The sequence below is a fragment of the Motacilla alba genome, chromosome 19 (assembly GCF_015832195.1).
Source record: "Motacilla alba alba isolate MOTALB_02 chromosome 19, Motacilla_alba_V1.0_pri, whole genome shotgun sequence".
Classification (NCBI taxonomy): domain Eukaryota; kingdom Metazoa; phylum Chordata; class Aves; order Passeriformes; family Motacillidae; genus Motacilla; species Motacilla alba.
Genome location: NC_052034.1, coordinates 5,217,782 through 5,233,218, shown reverse-complemented (window position 1 = coordinate 5,233,218; position 15,437 = coordinate 5,217,782). Strand labels below are relative to the sequence as shown.

At 51.5% G+C, this 15,437-nt stretch overlaps 1 protein-coding gene across 3 annotated transcripts in view; it reads left to right on the top strand.

The window, feature by feature from the left end:
- Positions 1–3,571: 3,571 nt before the first annotated feature.
- The window catches only part of TPST1 (tyrosylprotein sulfotransferase 1), a 30,930-nt gene continuing 19,064 nt past the window's right edge, over positions 3,572–15,437 (top strand). The window contains exon 1 of one of the 3 annotated variants that reach the window (XM_038157981.1): positions 3,572–3,594. The gene's annotated coding sequence lies outside the window, so the exon portion shown is untranslated. Of the gene's footprint in view, positions 3,595–10,969; positions 11,241–11,426; positions 11,593–15,437 lie in introns of those variants that run through there. The other 2 variants (XM_038157980.1, XM_038157982.1) reach the window with 2 other exon arrangements.

Sequence of the window (15,437 nt, the reverse complement as noted above, 5' to 3'; positions counted from 1 at the left end):
AGCCTCAGGTGAAATGCAGTGTTCTCTTGGGTCAGTGACTGTCACCACAGAAAATCTAAAATTCTCAGCAGCCAGGGTTGCACCGTGTGCCCCCCACGAGTGCAGAATGGGACAGGCAGGGAGCAAAATTCATTTGCTTTGTGTTTGTTTGGGTGCTCATTAGCTAAAGGTGAGCAGCCTGAGGCAGGAAAAGCAAACCCACAGAATTTGGAGCTTTGGGGTTGGTTTTTTTTGGAAGCAGATTGACTTCAGCCAGCACTGAAATGGCTCACACCTGATTAATTCATACTTTGCTCTCCACCCCGTTGGAAATTTGTGTTTTTTCCACAAGATTTGCTTGACCCTGCTGGAGCTGAGGGTTGGACTCTGAGATCTCCTGAGCTCCCACCCTTTCTGGCAGTGCTTTCCCTTCCTCCAGCCACGGATTCAGCGTTTCCAGCTCGTTCAGGCTGCTCTCTCTGAGGGCTGGGATGCAGAAATCTGGGGTTTGCTCCCTGTCCCCCTTCCCATGGCTGCCCGGCCCCTTGGCAGGTGGGAGCTGGCTGGCGGGGTGCAAATCCCTCATTTCTGGGGTGTGGACAGAGGGAAGGGACAGGCTGGCAGGGCTGGCAGCAGGGTTTGGTGTCGTGCCTGTGGGTTCAGCACTGCCTTGGGGCTGGAACTGGGGTTTGTGGGCAGCTGGGGCTGCTCCAGAAGAGGCTGCTCTGCTGTGAGGAGTCCCAGGATGCTGCTGGGATAAAGTGGAGTTTCAGGGTGATCTTTACTGCAGTTTTCTCTTGAATTTTTCTTCATTTGGGCAAAATTACTCCACTGCCTTAAATGTGACCCAGTCCAGAAGCATTCCCTGCCCCTGGCTGTGCTGGGCCCCTCCAGCTCAATCCATCCCAGCCCAAACTGGGATTATTCTGGATCCTGCTTCTGAAACACACACAGATCTTTTTCCGTGCTTCATTTTCTCTGATGAAACGTTTTATTGCCTCTGCCTGCCCTGGGGTGGCAGCTGTGCCAGGGCAATGTGCAAACAGCACGTTCTGCATCCCAGAAATTGCCTGCCTTCCCTGGCACCACGTCCACTTCCCTTTGGAGGCAGCAGTCTCAGCTGGGAGCTAAACTTGTGACACACTTTGGGTTTTGGCAGAGAGGACTCAGGAAAGGCTTTGTGCACCTCAGCCTGGCCAGTATCAGGCTTTTCCTATATTTTTTTTTTTATTGCTACCCATAACGAGGGTGGAATTTAACCCCTGAGGATGTGCTGGAGGCTTTAAACGTGGACTAAAGAGATTTTTGCCAGGTCTAAAAGCATCTCCCAAGTTTTTTGTTGCCTGTGAAGGAGGGAGAGGAACCTGAGGGCTTTTTTTTTTTTGACAGCTGTGGGTCAAATATCTGCTCTTGTACAGGGCTGAGAGGGTTCTAAGAAATTGCTGGATTTTTATTAATTTGATGTTTTCAGTTTTCTGAGTGCCCCAGACCAAGACAGGGATGAGCAACACATGCTGAGCTCCTCAATGTCTGGGGTGGACAAAAAGCAGGTGAGATTTGGAGAAATGTGCAGGACAGGCACCTTGGGTGCTCTGCAAGCATCATCCCAGTTCCTGTCTGGGTGCACTGGTGTCCCTTGTCCTGAGGGGAAAGTAGGACAGGACTCACCTTCCTGGGGCTTGGTGTCCCTTGTCCTGTGGGGAAAGTAGGACAGGACTCACCTTCCTGGGGCTTGGTGTCCCTTGTCCTGTGGGGAAAGTAGGACAGGACTCACCTTCCTGGGGCTTGGCTGAGCCCAGGCAGCTCCGGAGCCCTTCCAGCCTCACCAGCTGCAGTGTTGAATCTCATTCCCTTTATCATCTGCTGGGTTTTTAATTCTCTTCAAAATCATCTGCATTTTCCCTTTTGTGTGGTTCCTGCATTTCCTGACACAAAGCCCTGGCCCAGGGGTGCAGCAGCCATGAGGGAGGGAGGGAGAAGAAGGACTGGAAACACCCACACAGAACATGATGGGATCCAGCTCTTCCTCCCTGCAGGTTTGCTGTTCATCACCCCCTCCAAATGGGATCCAGCTCTTGCTCCCTGCAGGTTTGCTGTTCATTCCACACTCCAAATGGGATCCAGCTCTTCCTCCCTGCAGGTTTGCTGTTCATTCCACACTCCAAATGGGATCCAGCTCTTCCTCCCTGCAGGTTTGCTGTTCATCCCCCACTCCAAATGGGATCCAGCTCTTGCTCCCTGCAGGTTTGCTGTTCATTCCACACTCCAAATGGGATCCAGCTCTTCCTCCCTGCAGGTTTGCTGTTCATTCCACACTCCAAATGGGATCCAGCTCTTGCTCCCTGCAGGTTTGCTGTTCATCCCCCAGAAACCCCCCAAGAGCTGCTGCTTCCCTGTGCCCAGCTGGGTGAGCAGGCTGGGGGATAGAGATGGGCTAATCCAGGCCATTTTAAACATTGTCCCTTTCCCTCTTCAGCAGCCTGCCTCAGGCATGGGCTCAGCAGGAAACTGCCTCTTTGCCCTCCCTATGGGCTGCTCCAAGGGGCACAGGACCCCCTGTGCTGTGTCACCACCTCAGGTGAGACTCAGCAGTTGAAGCCACAGGGAGAAGCACTCAAACCACTGGAAATGGCCCTAAATGCTCCTCACACTCCCAAAAGCTGCTGGAGGGTTCCCGTGGGTAACCCATCCCTGTGCTGCTGGGGTTGTCACCCTTGGAAGCCACCAGGTTTAGTGGGATGAGATGGGATGTGCAGGTTTTCACCCCTGGCTGTCACTCACTCTCCAACACTGCTTCTTCCTCTTTGGGTTTTGAGCTTTTCCTCTCCTTTTCCACTGCTCTGGAGCTGAAACCTTCCCTCCAGTGCCAGCTGAGCTGGTTGGAGCAGGCCAGGAGCAAAGGCTCCAAGGAAAACCACAATATTTTGGGAGCAGCGGTGAGGCAGGGAGAGTCAGAGGGAGCCTTTGGATTCAGCATTTTCTGCTGGGGCCTCAGCAGAGCCCAGGAGTTAATCATTCAAATATGCTTATGTGTAACTAATCTCTGCAGGACAATGAGCTGAGGAATTGTTGAATGCAATTGAAATGGGGCAGAGTGGTTGCTATAAAAAGGGTGTCCTGAGCCAATGGGAGCCAGCAGGCTCCTATAAAAGCGGGTGGGGAAGGAAAAGCAGCTGGTGGGAAGAGATCCCCAAAATCCCAAAGCATGTCCTGAGCTGCCTCTGCTTGGGCAGAGATCATCCTGAGCTGCTGGAAATCGGGCTGAGCCCTTCTGTCAGCACTGCTGATCCCTGTGGGGTCAGTGGGAAGGGCTGGATCTGCCTGGAATCACCTGGTGGAGCCTCAGAAGATGAAATCCAGCAGTGCTGTGAGTTGAGGTCAGATTTCTGGGGGAGATTTGGATGCTTTTCCAGGAGCTGGGTGGGATCCAGCTGGTAGGAAGAGATCCCCAAATCCCAAAGCATGTCCTGAGCTGCCTTTGCTTCAGCAGAGATCCTCCTGAGCTGCTGGAAATCAGGCTGAGCCCTTCTGCCAGCACCTGTGGGGTCAGTGGGAAGGGCTGGATCTGCCTGGAATTACCTGGTGGAGCCTCAGAAGATGAAATCCAGCAGTGCTGTGAGTTGGGGTCAGATTTTGGGGGCGGTTGGGATGCTCTGCCAGGAGCTGGGTGGGATCCATGGAAGTGGAAGCCCGGATGAGGCTGAATGTTGGGAGCAGTGAGGTTCAGATACCCTGTGGGGTATCCCTGGAGCAGGCACCACTGCAGGGGCCTCGCAGCAGGAACAGGGAGGTGAGGAAAGGGATGGGAATGGATTTTAGTGGATTTAGGGATTAGATCAGCTGGGCTGACCCCAATGACCATCTCAGGGCCTGTCCTACACTCCCATCCCTTGGCTCGCAGCCTTCCCAGCAGGTTTTGGCTCTGTCCCTGATGTTGTTTGGAGCCTCACGAGATCCATGCTCCGGGTGCCATTGGTGAGCTCAGCCCTGGCCACAGCTGGCAGGAGAAAATTCCTCCTGGAGCTTTCTGCCAGCCTTCAAATCCCCCAAAGAGGTGTTAAGTGCAGCTATTTCCAGCTCCAGGGCACAGACATTATTCCTCCCGATGCCACTGCCAATCCTTCGAAAAGCAGGAAATCCCAACATCTCCAGGCATCCCATTCCTCCTGCTGCTCTTTTTTATTTTTTTCAGTTTAATAATATTTTATCTGTCTCTTTTTGTGACTTTTCTGCCTTTTGTCCCAATTGAAAGCACAAACAGATGATTTACACCAACCCCCCCATGAAATCAGCCTTCAGCCCCCTTTTTTCTCCTTGCAAATCAGCAAATGGGTGTGAGGAGTTTTGGATGGGATCATCCCTGCCCCAGCCAGCTGCTCTCCCATCCAGCCAGCGAAGAGCACAGCCTGTTTCCTGTTAAATCTTGCTGCTTGCATTGGTTTACATTGTTTGTCTGATGTTTTACAGCTTCCAAGCTGATGTTGCATTAAAGCTGGCTGGAGCTGAGGCAAAAAATCAGATGCAGGCACTGGCATGGTTCCCCAAATGCTTTCATGAGGGTTGATCCCACAGTCACATTTGCTCAGTGTCCTGGCTGAGGCTCCAAAAGGTGCTTTTGGGATAATTTTGGAGTTTTAATTGCAGGGCAGGTGGTGAAGGAGCTGTGCCTGCTCCTCCTCTTGGCAGCTTTGGTGGCTCTGGGTGGCTCCTGAGTTTCTCTTGACCCCTGAGCTTTGTTTTCAGTTTCTCTTCCTTGCTGACCTGTTGAGGGGAGTGAGGGAGGCTGGGTGGGCACCAACCACCAGCTGGGGCAGAATTCTATTTATAATTATTTATATTTTTATGTGAGTGTTTATAGAAGAGGATATAGAATCATGGAACAGATTGAGTTGAAAGGGATCCCTAAAGATCAGTGAGTCCAACTCCCTGCTCTTCCTAAAGTTAACCATATGAGTAGGAGAATCCAGATGCCCCTTGAACTCTGGTGAGCTCCCATCCCTGGGGAACCTCTTCCAGAGCATTTTGTGTGGATCTTGTGGATATAAAAATGCATTTTAGGCAAAGCAGGAAGGGTCTCTCATGCCCTTGTGCAGATAAACAGGACAGGGCTGATTGGGGTGGCAGATCCAGACCCCTGTGGTTTGGTGTTGTCCTTGCTGGGTGCATCCACAAAAATACATCTGGAACCAGGAACCACGGTGGGGAAGGGATTCAAACTCCTCGTCTCATCTTTAATTCTGGGAATTTGAACTCCCCTGCTAAGAACCTCACAGAAAAGGGCTGCACCATCCCATCAGCAGCATTAATGATCTGGCCTCAGAGTTTTGGTCCTGTATCTTTAGCAGTGGGGTTTTTTATTTTATTTTTTTGGGGTTTGTGAGCTGCTTTCACTTCCTTGTGCCATTTTCCAGGTGCAGATGAGATAATTCCTTTTGAGCTCTTTATTAACGAGCTGATGGATATTTATCTCATTAGGAGGCCAGTGTGCTAAATCTTTACAAACTCAGGCCTTGATCTTGCCAACCACGGGGAATTTTCAGCCATTTAAACCTCATGGGACAAGAAATAAGAAATAAATAAGAAATAAAAAATAAGAAATCTCTTTTCTCTTAAAGGGTCAGCTGAGAGCATCACACATCACCCAAAGCCTTCAGCAGAGACTTTATAAAAACTCCAGCTTAGCCAGTCTGTGTAATACTGATTTGGGGTTTTTTAGGGTTTTTTTTTAAAGGAAAACCTAAAGAAGAGGAAGGAATTAGGCAATGGGTTATTCTGGGATGTCCCCGTGCCGGAGATGAGCTCTCCTCCCGCACACGTCCTCGTGCCACATCAGCAGCTGTCTGCAAGCCAAGGGCTGGGGAGATGCCTATGGCTGGAAAAACAGCTCCTTCTGTATTTATTGGACTTCCTACCAGCTGGAAAATCCCAAAGATCTGCCCCTCCAGGGGCTCCTGCAGCTGGGGGGAAAAGTCTTCCTGTGAAATAAATCCGTGTGATGCCTAAAATGCCTGTGATGAGGGCAGCATGGAGATGTTCCTGCCCCCAGAATTATTTCTGCAGACATGTGGCAAAGTCAGTTCACAGCTGTCCCATCTAGAAACCAGCAGGGATCAGGCAGACCTGGGGAACGTGGAGGTGTTTATCAGAAAATGCTGCTTTTTGGGGTTGGAGCAAAAAATCACCGTGATCCTCTCTGAGCCACGAGCAGGTGAAGGTCGGATTGTAAAAATGAAATCCGTGTTCTCCTGACCTGGGTGCCCTCAGTTTCAGTCCTCCTGAAATGGTGCTTGCAGCAGGAAAAGCCTGCTTGGTGCTGCAGCAGAGGAGTCCAAAGCCTGCGGGAGCCAGGGATCCGTGCCAGGCAATCCAGAGAAAAGCTGGAGCTGGAGATGCACTCAGGTTTGCACGAGGGTGATGCAAACCTGCAGTTTTGGGGGATCCCTGTGCTGGCAGCTGAGGGGTTCTGCTGGCAAACCCTGGCAATGGCATTTCTGCTCCCCCAGGGATTCCCGTGGCTTGGTTTGGGTGGTTTTTGGACAAACCTTGCCCTGCCAAGGGCAGGCTCTGCACGGGCACTGCCATCGCTGCACGAGGGCCAGAAAAATCTCAGTAGCAGGGAAAAGCAATAAAAATGAGTGTTCCTCTGGGAAAAGCTGAGCCAGACACCAACATCCTTCCAAGTTAACCGCTGTCCTGGCTGGGTGTGTGGCTGACAGGTCTGCTCTGCTCCTAAAATCAGCTGTGTGAGGGCCAAGGCAGGATCTGGGTGCAGGAACATCTCACACTCCTGAGATGCAGCAAAATGTCATCAGCTTCATGTCTTGTGGGGCCTGTTTTCCCTAAACTCAAAGGCTTGTGGACACAGTTCTTGGGTTTTCTCCTCCTCTGGGAATTTTAAGTCTTTCCTGAATGTCCAGGGTGGGTTTTTTTTTTGGCTCAGCCTGCCCTGCAGACACTGCTGGGGTCCATCTGTGGTGCTGGGTGCCAGCTGCAGCCAGCAGAGGGTTAATCCCATTCCCTGTCCCTGTTCAGGGGTCTGGGATCACCCCCAGCCCAAGGGCATCTCCGAGCTGGCCTGTGGACAGGGATCCTGCCCTGGGATCCTCCAAGGCACACTGAGGGTTTCAGGGCTGTGCTGATGGAATGATTGGCAGTTCCCTTGGGCAGGAAGGTGCCAATCCCATAATTTTCCCCGTGGTTTTGTTCCCCTCCATAAATGCCCAGATACCAGGATGGACTCAGCACATCCCTGAGCCAAGGAAGCTCTCAGGATGGATGGGAAGGATGCCCAGCACAGGGCACACGGGGCTTGGGATTTTGGAACTTCACCCAAAAACCAAATGAATTTCCACAGGACGAGCTGAAATCCAGCCCTGCTCCTTTGTGTGTGCTTTATCATATCCTCCAAATCCCTCCCTTCAGTTCTTCCTCTGAAGGCTCTAAACTCCTACAACGGAGCTAACAGAGATTTTTTTGAGCCTCCCTGCCTTTCCAAACTCCTTTTGGTGACCTCAGACATGAAAACCACAAGCACTGAAGCTCCTCCAGCTGCTTCTCCATGAAGGAGAGATGAGAGATCCTTCTCATGTGAGACACAGAATGGGATTGTGCCATTGCTGCTGAGGGATTAGAGGGAAAAAAATAATATTTAACAGTTCTGGTCAGAACAGCTCACCCTGCTCAGGGCTCCTGGAATGAGCTGGACAGAGCCAGGGGGAAATTCTTTGCATTCTTGGGATTGGGAGGTGGAATTAAGGTAAAATGCTCCTGGATGAAGGCCAGGCTATCTGGAGGAGCAAGCTGTTAAATATCACACTGGACTTGAATCCAGGAACACTTTTGGAGTGGAGTTGGTGGCAGGAAAAACGTTGGGTTTGGAGTCCAGGGAGGGGAAAAAAAGCCTCATTTGGGCTGTGAATGTGCCAGACCCCAGCTAGCAGAGGTCAGGGCAGTGCTGGGGTGATGTGGCAGCAGAGATGCTGCTCCCCAGGAGGGCCCAGGCAGCAAAACGTGTCCCTGCTGCTGGGGCTGGGACATCTGAGCTGCCCTGGCTGTGCCTGGCTCCTGCCCTGCCCGGCTGGGCTCTGCCCTGTGGGGGGAAAGTCTGGGTGCTGTGGCTCCCCTCTGGAAATGACACGGAGAAAAAAAGCATAATTTGAGATCCTAGATAGCACCAGAACTCAGGGATGCTCCTTCTTCCTCCTGCCAGCAGCAACCCCAGGCACAGCTGGAACTGAGAGCACGGCAGCCACCGTGAGCTGGGACAGTGATGGGGAGAAACAGGGGGAAACGGGGAAAAATGGGGAAATAGAGGGGGAAACAGGGAAAAACAGGGGGAAACAGGGAAAAAACAGGGAAATAGAGGGGGAAACAGGGAAAAAAACAGGGAAAAAAGAGGGGGAAATGGGGAAAACAGGGAAAAAAACAGGAGAAAACGGGGAAACAGGGAAATAGGGAAATGGAAAAAAAGGGAAAATGGGGAAATGGTAAAACAGGGAAAGTCTGGTGGGTGCTGTGGCTCACATCTGGAAATGACACGGAGAAAAAAAGCATAATTTGAGATCCTAGATAGCACCAGAACTGAGGGATGCTCCTTCTTCCTCCTGCCAGCAGCAACCCCAGGCACAGCTGGAACTGAGAGCACGGCAACCACCGTGAGCTGGGACAGTGATGGGGAGAAACAGGGGGAAACGGGGAAAAATGGGGAAAAAACAGGGAAATAGAGGGGGAAACAGGGAAAAGTGGGGAAATAGAGGGGGAAACAGGGAAAACCAGGGGGAAACATGGAAAAAACAGGGAAATAGAGGGGGAAACAGGGAAATAGAGGGGGAAGCAGGGAAAAACAGGGAAATAGAGGGGGAAGCAGGGAAAAACAGGGGGAAAGAGGGAAAAACAGGGAAATAGAGGGGGAAACGGGGGAAAATGGGGAAACGGAAAAAACAGGAAATGGGAAAACAGGGAAAAACAGGAGAAAATGGGGAAACGGAGAAATAGGGAAATGGGAAAAAAGGGGAAAATGGGGAAATGGTAAAACAGGTGGAAACAGGGAAAAAACAGGGGAAAAGAGGGGGAAACAGGAAAACACAGGCAAACAGGAAAACCAGCCACTTCTGCTCCTGCCAGAGCCCAGCAAAGCCCAGCCTGTGACCCTGCAGCCCCGTCCTGCTCCCCCTGAGCTGCCCCTTTGCCCCTGGGCTCATCCTTCGTCCCTGCTGAGCCCAGGGGGGATCGTTCCCAGCTCCTGGCACCAGTGCCAGTGTCCCAGCTGGGCCATTCCCCCCGTCCCTTCTGGGGTGTCTGTGTGCCCCCAGGCAGCCCTGGGTGCGAGGTTTGTGCAATATTTGCTGGGTTGTTTGATCTGTGGCTGTCGGGTGAGCATTGATTAAAGCAGAGCCCGGCGTGGGGCACCCTCTGCGTCCTGGATTCCCAGCTGCTCCATCCAGCAGCGCTGGTTTTCCCCCTTTTCCCTCGGAGAGCAGCGTTTCCCCCAGCCCGGAGGCACCGTTTGATTGGAAGGCTTTAAAAGGGACAATCTGTGTGAGTCACAGTGAAAGCCATAAAAGAAAAACCAATAAAGCCATCTGAAAAGAGCTGTTTAATGGATCGAGGCAAACTTACTGGAAACAGGAGACAGATTGTTTCATCCTGAAATCGTTGCTTCAAATCCCTCTGCGTTTGGGAGCAAAGGACGTTTATTCCTCATCAATAGCTGCCAGGGAAAAGAGATTTGAAAGGGATTTTGCTACCTTTGAAAGGAGTTGTGGGTTTCTCTGGGCTCCCAGCAGCTCTCTGAGCACATTTAAAAGCTTTTCAAGTGCTGGGTACTCTGGAAATTCAGGACTTCCAGGGCAGAGCTTTTCAGAGAATGAAAATAATTGTCCCTGTCATGGACACAGGTATCTGCTTGCATGGCAAATATTGATTTTCTTAGCAAACAAAAGGCACCTGAGCTGATCCATATTCACCTCGGGAGAGAAATGCTTCTCCTCTCTCACTGTGGCTTTTCTCAGAGTGAATTTTGGGATGTTGAATCCCTTTGGCTGATTTCCCCCCTGCCACTTGGCAGGCAGCACAAATCTGGGGAATGTCCTGTGGGATTGTTCCCTTTGCTGTGACCCTGCAGCAGCACTGACATGTCTGCAGGCTGTTTGTCTGCATCTGGCCTTCTGTTTGTGGAGAAGAAATGTGCTTTCCGTTGGATTTAGCTTTCCCATATCGCTGTGTTAACCTCAGCAAGTCCAACTCAGCGTGTTTTCCCACTTTTGAGGAGCTGATCCTGGCTCCTCAAAAGCAGCACTGGGGATGAAGGGGTCAGGATGGGCTCAGGCCACGCTTTTTGAGAGGTGAGTTCATCTCGAGATGTGAATTTCCTTCTAAAGCTGCACCTCCAGGGGCTGAGAGTCACCCTCGCTCCTTTCCTGGCTGCTTCACCCAGCTGTGGGCCAGAGCTGAGGTTTGTGCCAGCAGCTGGCTCCGGCTCCTGCTCCAGCCTGACTCCTGCTCCAGCCTGACGCTGTTCCAGATGTTTTCCCAGTTGCACACGTGGTGGGCACGTGGCTGGCGCTTCCCTCTGCTGCAGAGCAGGTGTGTGACCCCAGGGGACACCTGAGCGGGGCTGTCAGCACGGCCCCAGCGCCTCTCGGAGTTCGGCGTTTCCCTGGATGTACGGGACAGCCGGGGCCGGGCTGCTCTGGGAGGTTCCTAAAGCCAAGCCCGGGGGCAGAATTGGGGCAGAGTTTTCCCTGCGTTCGTCATTCGGGAATGATTTTCGGTGAGCGAAGGGGGCGTGCGAGCCGGGCCGGGCTGCGGGCCGCCCACATCTGCCTGGCACATCTGGCCAGACGCTGCCGCACGTGCGCTCCCGCTCCAGAGGCGCCGCCGCCCAGATGTGCGCGCCAGATGTGCGCGAGGGGCGGGGACACAACAGCGGCCACGCCTCCCCGCCGTCAATCATCGGCGGTGGCCCAATGACGGCCCGCGACACATCGAGGCCCGCGACCAATCAGGGCGTGGTTGTGATTTCCATGGCAGCCGCAGCCGCGCGGCTGAGGGGAGGCGGCGGTGCCGCCGCGGCCGCTCCCGGGGCCGCTCCTCATCCCGCAGCCTTCCTCATCCCGCTCCCGGAGCCCTTCCCCGTCCCGCTCCCTGCCCACTGCGATGGTGCCCGAGCGGAGCCGCGGCGGCGGAGGGGCGGCCGTGCCGCTGCTGCGCGGCTCCGGGCGGGCGCGGGGGCGGCGGCAGCAGCAGCAGCAGCAGCGCAGGTGAGGGGCCGCGCCCGCCGCGCACCTGAGGCGAGCCCGGGCGGCTCCGCGCCCGCCGCTGCCCGTGCCCGCCGCGCTCCGCCCTGCCCCGCCCGCGGCCCTGCCGTGCTCGGGGCTGGGGGCCGCGGCCTGAGGCGGCGGCGGCGGTGGCTCGGTGCCCGCCGGGCCGGTGCCGCGGGGGATGCGCAGGGCCGGGCCCGCTGCCGAGCCCCCGCAGCCGGCTCGTTCCCAAAGTTTCCCCGCGGGCGGGCGAAGTGGCGGCGGCGGCTCCCGGCGCTGCCCGTGCCTTTGTTCGGGGCAGGGAGGGCCCGCGGCGGGGCAGGGGGCTCCGGGGCCGCTGCTGGAGCGCTGGGTTCGTACCTGCGGGCAGGCGTGGGGCGGCTTGGCCGGGCAAAGCCTGACACGGGCTCTGGGGACGCCTTCCCTTGTTCCAAGCCCCGTCAGGTCGATAGTTTCACAATCTGGTAGTTTTATAGCAGGGGGTTGAAGCTGTCGCTTAGCTGGAAGTGGCTTTGCTGCCGCCGTTGCGATTTCCAGTTGTTTTTGTGAGTGTGCCGTGCGAATTGTTGCGATCCGGGTGGTTTTGCTGTCACTGAGGAGTTTGATTCTCCGCAGTGCCTCGGTGCAGAACGGAGCGCTGAAATCCCTCTGAGGAGCACACTGGGAAATGCACAGGGCAGGAGCTCATCTGCTCTCACTGTGACATTTTTCCTCTTTTTCCGCTTTCTTCTTCTTTTATGTGTAACTTTAGAGAGCTCGAAGCCTCTGTGTGTCGCCAGTAAAATTCCTTTTGTTGAATTGTTCCCCAGCAGGAGCTGTAGAAATTAACAAATACTGTTTGTTTTTGCATAAGCAGGAGCACGTTGGTAACTCTTTTTTGACCATTTTCTATGCAAATCCTGATAATTTGCTGTATATATTCTAGATGTAAGTAGAGTAGAATAGATAAAGATATTTCCTTTCATTTGAAGAAGAACTTCTTAATGATGTGATTTTAAAAGTCATTTTAGAGGCCTTAAATGTTAAAAAAACCTAAAAGTGTTGAATTTTGAGTGCTTGGGTAACAAAACTGAAATGCAGAAGTATGAGCATATGGGTTTTTTTATTCTGTATAATGTGGTTGTAATAGAAGTAGTGAAATTGTTACATGGTTGTGTGTTGTATTCCCTGATATGGAAGCTTTCATTTAGGGATGCTGAAAGAGCTTAGGGCAGATGTTCCTCTAAGAAAGAACTCTTCACTTTCTAAATGTGTGTTGTTTTGAGGGTGATTCTCGAGAATTCCCAGTGTCTGCTGCCTTTCCAGTATGTATTTTAAGAGAGAAAAAGTGAAAGGTGCAGGAAGAGGCAGGGAAGAAAGTGATAGAGTTGACATTTACTTTTTTAAGTCCTAACAGCATTTTCATTTCTCCTTCTCCAAGAGAATGACAATGGATAACAGCACTTTGGGATCATTTTCATTCAGTTTAGCCCCTGTAAAATGCATTTCCTTTGTAGTTTTGGGTGTAGGAGTCAGGCTGTGCATCAGAATCTTCTGTTTCTGCAGGGTGTGTTTTGGAGCCTGCTCCACAGAGCCTTGGGTGGGGAGGGGGTGTTGTCATAGCCCCAGAGAATCAGGGACTGAGCAGCTCTCCTGAGGAGGAAAAGGAATCCTAGGAGCATGGTGGGAAGGCATGAGGGGAAAGACAGCTTTCCAGTGGTATGAACTCTTCCCCTGCCTCTCTGTTGCTCCTACTTTCTGGCACAAAAAAGCTCCTTTTTATTGGCTTTTTGTTGTGAGGATGCCTGTGGAGCCTCCTGCCCTGTTGACACAGAGCTGAGAGTGACCTTTCCTCCCGGCAGAGTTCTCCAGAAGAGTTGAGCTCCAACTCTGGCCCTTTACATTTTTCAGAGCTTTACATTTCAGCCAACCCATCAGAAAAGCCCAAGTTCAAGGGAATGCAAATGTGTGACAACGTTTCTGTAGTTCCTGCAGTGAGAACTGTAAGGGGAAGTTTCTCACTGCACTTGGAACAAATCAGGAACAAATCCCATTTAAAAAAAACCCAAAAAACAAAAAAAAAAACCCAACCAAACCCCATAAAATCTAAGCTGTGCTCTTCCTAGAAGGAGAGCTGGTGGTCAATCTGAGCCAGGAGCTGAGGCCATGGAAGCAGAGGACAAGTTAATCACTGCGAAATGCTCTATATATATCTGGGACTGTGGTTTATTTTGGGATGGATGATGCCACTGTCAGTGCCCTCTCAGTTTAGCCCTGGAGAAGCTCTGCCTGAGCAGGAGAAGGGAGCTGCTCCCTGTCCAGCCTCCGCAGGGGAAGGCTGAGCTCTGCAGCTCCAGAGGATTCCTTGCACAGCCTGGGAACGGAGCAGCTTTTATTCCTCTGCAGGGAATGCTTCAAACACCAGCACACCCCAAACGAGCGTGAAATACGAACGGATGGCTTTCCTCTTGACTGAGCTAAAAATTTTCAACGTTTTTTGGGTGAACTTGAGGGAAAAGGTCTTGACCTGCTGCGTGGAGTGGGTGCAGGAGGATGAATTGTGTGCAGAGAAGGAAACAAAGCAGGGCAGTCAGTTCTGCTGTGCTAACATCATCTGAGGCTGACTCATAGGCCTGACTTTTCTGGGCAGAAAATTCACTTACAGACAATTCTGCTTGGCTGCACTGTCTTGTGATGAAACTTGTAGATCCTATTTTTTTTTTTTTTTTTTTTTTTTTTAGTTCCACATAAATTTTTCTGGGAATTCTTTCTTATCCTGGCACTTGAAACTTGCTGCCAAAGCCTCTCTTCCACTGTAGTATTCTACAAGTTCCTCAGCTGGTGTTTTGTGTGAGGGGGCTGTGCTTGTTCGGGTGATTGTGGGGTTTGTTTTGGGATTATTTTTTCTTTAATAAAAGCTGTCTGTGCTTGTAAGGTGAGTGGCACTTTGCCCTTCTCAGATAAAAAGCTCGCAGCATTTCAAAGCTCAGAGGGCTTGCTGATTGCCCTGCTGTGATTTTGAAACGCTGTCAATTGAATTCCTGTTAGCAGCAGAGCAATAATAACTTTTACAACCCTTCAGGCTGACAGATGTGCTCCAGAGCACTTACTCACGGGGAGGAGGGAAGGTGGGGTTTGTTTGCAGAAGGGCAGCAACTTTCATATGTCATCCTTGTCCCAAAGAGCTTTCCTTGGAACTTCAGCCACAGAGGGGAGTTTGCTGGCTTGGAGAATAAATGAACTTGGTGAGAGGAGCTTTCCTGACTGCTCCTCTTTGCTGACACACAAAACCCTGGTCTTTATGGCAGCGCATGCTCCAGGTATGGCTTCCAGGTAAAAAACCAGGACAGGAGGTTGTAGGACACTGAAATCCTCATTCTTTATGGTCTTGCAGCCTTTGGCAACTTTGAGCTTCCCGAATCAGATAACTGCATCGAGTGCAAGTGTTTGTGGGTGAGTGGTGTGGGGTTTTGCCACATGGCTGGGATTTTGGTGGTGTAGGTGAGTCAATGCTCACAGGAATTTCGGAACCCTCCTCACAGTCTGCAGCGTTAACGGAATTCACAGCTGGAATTGCGCCCAGAGGAAGTCATCACTTGCTTAAAATTAAATTAAAGATTTCAGCCTTCAATCACCAGCTTTCCTCCAATACTGAGAGTTCTTCAGCTTTGCTGTTAAAGCTGGGTTCATTTTATTTTGGTTGAACAGGTATTCTAATATAAATCTTAAATTTGACCTTGATATGCTTTTCTCCAGTGATCACCTACCTAACTTTGCATTTGGGGAATGCTGGTGTATCTTCAAGGAGTAGGTTTTAATTTGGAAGATGAAGGTTTCTGTGGAGGATTTTTTTTTTTCTTTTTCCTTCCTGAGGAAATTAGTTTTGTGGCATTTACTCAAACTGAGTAATGGTAGGGATTGGAGGAAGTGTAAATATTTGTAGGGCTTGTGTGCTCTGTGCTGAAATGCTGTTTCTTCTGCGTTAACTCTTCTCTCCAGTGGGTGCTGCATCTAAAGAATTTTAAAAGATTCTGTATTATTTGTTAGTTTTAAGCAAATAATTTCCCCTTCCCTTATTTCAAGTTAGGTCTGCATGCTCAGTCGGAAGAGAAACTGATTTTTGGTGCTGTGGAAATATGAACTGCATGATTTATTTTCCTTGCTTTTTGAGCACTGTTCAGATGACCTCCACTTAAATTTCTGGGAATTTGAGGGTTT